Below are 3,686 nucleotides of genomic sequence, written 5' to 3' on the forward strand. Positions count from 1 at the left end.
CTTCTTCTCCAGGCGGTGGAGCACAGCACTCCTGGTCCGGACGCTGAGCTCTCGTCCACTCAGCTGTGACGCACGTGGGGGGTGCAGGCCCCTCATCCACAGGGAGGCAGATATTGAAGGTCACAGGCACTTAGTAGGAGTCCCTCAAACACACCCTCAGGAGCCCGGTAACTCGATCTACACATGCTCAGGCAGGGCCCAGAAGAGTCTAACTCAGAAAAAGAATCAGGCTATGAAACACAGTATACATAGTATACACAACTATCACACAGCACCTACACAAACACGCACAATGCACACACCCATGAATACAAAGTCACACATCCAAAACCCCACATGCTCATGGACAGTTGCATTGCCAAGGGGAGCGTTCCAGTCCCTCTGACCTGTGCTTGGTGGTGGTGACTCAGACACCTGATCAGACTGCTGCCCACATCCTCAGCTTCTGTCGAGGAGACTTGTAACCAGATCTCTGAGCAGACACCTGTGCTTCTGCAGACTTTTACGTTCCTTAGCTGGCTCCAGAACAAGGAGGAAAGAGCTGTTTTAATTACCAGGAAGAGGGTTGAGAGAACTCTCCCCAAGCTTCCAGCTAAGGGAGGAGCCTTCATGGGATGATTGGTCAATTTCTAACTGCCCTTTGGGAAGCAGTGTGTCTGGGAGCCGGAGAGGCTGAACCACAGGGGATCACAGGGGACAGCGTCCTGATGTCAGGGACACCTGGGACTTCTTTCTTCTCATGGTCAAGGTTCTAGAAAGGAGGCAGAATTTACTTAAATTTTTCATTTTGAAAGGATATCAGAGTCACAGAAAGGTTGTTAAAAATGATACAAATAATTGCTGTATACCATTCACTCAGACTGACTGAAAGTTAACACTGTATCAGGTTTGTTTTACTAGTAGTTGCAATAGTATGTATCTAAGACTCAGGCTTCAGATCTTTGGCAAAAATAACACAGTGCATATTATCAAAAGGAAATATGATATCAATTTTTCCAGATACCGATAATCTTAAACTTTATCAGTTAACTAAGGCTGTGTTAACCAGCTTCTGTACACTAAGGTTAGTATTTTTACTTTTTTTTTCATCTGTAAGTATCACTTGGGTAGGCATTTTGAGACTATATAAACATGCTTTTTCTTAGTGAAATTTCACCCACTATATATAACATCCATAATTGATTCTTGCTTGAAAAAATTATAGCAATTGTTATGGCCAAATGACGATTTTCTAAGGCCATAATTCCTTCTACATTTATTAGGTGGATTCTCCTGTGAGAAGGAAGTTTCCCATCTCCCCTTTTGTTTATTTCTTCATTGATTCATTGACATCTTCATGGACTCATGGAGTCTTACTTATTCTCTGAGGTATAATATTTTGCTGTTGTTATTCATTCGAAGGTCAAATGGTATGAGATTTGGCTGGTGGGAGCCCTAGAGCTGCCTCCTGTGGCCCCATGGTTCAGTGAGTATTTCTTTACCTTGTGGCTCAGCAAAGCTTTCCTGGCTCATCTTGTCATTTCTTGGACCCTGCCTTGCAATCAACCATTTTGATAAGTAATTTCAGGTTCTTTTAGAGGAGAATGGTGTTTAATAAGTGTTCTGGTTAACTAGTGCCACTCTGACAAGAATATATACCACAAATGGGATGCTTGAACAAACAGGAGTTCATTCTCTCACAGTGTGGAGGCTTTAAATCCAAGTTCAAAGTGCCAGGCCCTAGGGGCTGTGTGAAAGCCCTTTGACCTTGGGCTTTAGCTCTCCCTCTTGTTCCCAGCCCACTGAAGCTGGAGGCATCTCTTTACTCAAGCAGCTACTGGCTGCTGAAGATAACAAACCCAAGGTCAATAAATAAAATAGCAAGGTCTCAATGTTACCAAACCACATGGCAGGCCATTAATTCAAGTCCATTGTAAGTCCCAAAGTTGATGGAACATGGCAGGCTATTGAACAACAACAACAGCTACATGCCAGATCCACATGTGCCACAAGCTGGAGACCATTTCCAAAGCTGTTTCTTATATATGGGATGCAGACCACATACCCAAAGCTGCTCCAATAGATTCCACCATGGAGTTAATTACCAATCTCACCCTGGGGAATAACTACATTCAGCTGCCCAACCACTCAACCAGGCCCAGCCAAGCTGACACACAAATGTAACCACCACAATAAGCAAATTAATTATTAGATGTACTAAGTGCTGCTAAGACTTCTTAACCACCTCACCTAGTGGAGCTAGGAAATACATATATTATTAAATACATACATACACCATTAGGATAAGTGCTCATTGAGTACATTCCAAATCATGGTGATCCCACAGGTGTCAGAGTATATTGCATATGTTTTCTGTTTTTAATTTTACTTGTTTTGTTGTTGGGAATACACACAGCAAAATATATACCAATTCAACAGATTCTACATGTACAAGTCAGTAGCATTCATTACCTTCTTTGAGTTGTGTAACTATGCTTACCCTCCTTTTCTTAGTTATTCCTCCCCACTTTAACATAAACTCACTTCCCCATGAACTGCCTAATTTTTTGAGTTGTTGTTGTCAGTTTGATCCCGTACAGGTAGCTCTTAAAAAAGCATAATGCTCAAAAAAAACTAAACCACTGTTAAGCTAAACTATTATCTGGTCTTAAGAAGACTTCATGGTTTGGGGTTTTAATATTTAAAGATTATCTCAGGGATAATCAGTATAATGTCAGGGATTCATCTAGCCTCCATGACTCCAAAAAGTGTGGAGTCCATGAGAATCTGAAATTCAATTATGCATTTTCCTGCTTTGATCAGGGATCTTCTATATAATCTTTGATCAAAATTGTTCAGCAGTAATGGCTGGGCACCACCCAGTTCTTCTGATTGTATGGCAAAGGAGGCAGTTGTTCATTGGTGCAATTAGCCATGCAATCCATTTCCTCCTCTTATTGCTAACTCTCCTTTCCTGATGTCAAGTCAATTCTGACTCATAGTGACCCCTCCTTGGGTTTCTGAAGCAGTATCTCTACAGAAGTAGATTGCCCAGTCTTCCTTCTGAGCAGTGACTGGTGGGTTTGAACCACCAGCCTTCTGGTCAGCAGTCAAATGCCTTAGGCACTATGCCACCAGAGCTCCCTCCAGGCAAATAGAGACCAATCAGTGCCTAAAGCATTTGACTGCTAACCAAAAGACTTGTAGTTCAAACTCACCAGCCACTCCTTGGAAGGAAGTTTGAGCAATCTACTTCCATAGTGATACTGCCTCAGAAACCAAGGAGGGGTCACTATGAGTCAGATCTGACTCAATGGCAGTGAGTTAGGTTTGGTTTGGATTGTGCCTTGGATGACCCCTTGCAAGATTTTAAAGCACAGGCACTATGTAACAAACTAAGAGGTAGAACTGAAGCACTAAACTCATTGTTACGCCAATTAACTGAGATGTTCCATGAAATCATGGCCTTAAACGTCCAAATGAAACCAAATCTCATGAGATGTTTGGTTATATATAAACAGCTCCAGTAGCTACTCTTTCTATGGATTCGCTTTTTTGTTTTCCCCATTGTTGTTAGTATATGTGTGATAGTTGGAGCTGTGTGTCAACTTGGCTGGACCCCAGTTCTTTGTGGTTGTTCCCATGATGGGATCAGATGACTGTGTTCTGAGTGGCCAGTCTGCCCAAGGGGAGTTTCCCTAGGGGTG

General features: G+C 42.5%; 1 pseudogene; it reads right to left on the minus strand.

The window, feature by feature from the left end:
- Window positions 1–1,512, minus strand: part of LOC103193507 — a 3,317-nt pseudogene extending 1,805 nt beyond the window's left edge.
- Window positions 1,513–3,686: the final 2,174 nt, after the last annotated feature.

The sequence above is a fragment of the Orycteropus afer genome, unplaced genomic scaffold, assembly GCF_000298275.1.
Source record: "Orycteropus afer afer isolate SDZICR_OR568_19922 unplaced genomic scaffold, OryAfe1.0 scaffold00037, whole genome shotgun sequence".
Taxonomy (NCBI): Eukaryota; Metazoa; Chordata; class Mammalia; order Tubulidentata; family Orycteropodidae; genus Orycteropus; species Orycteropus afer.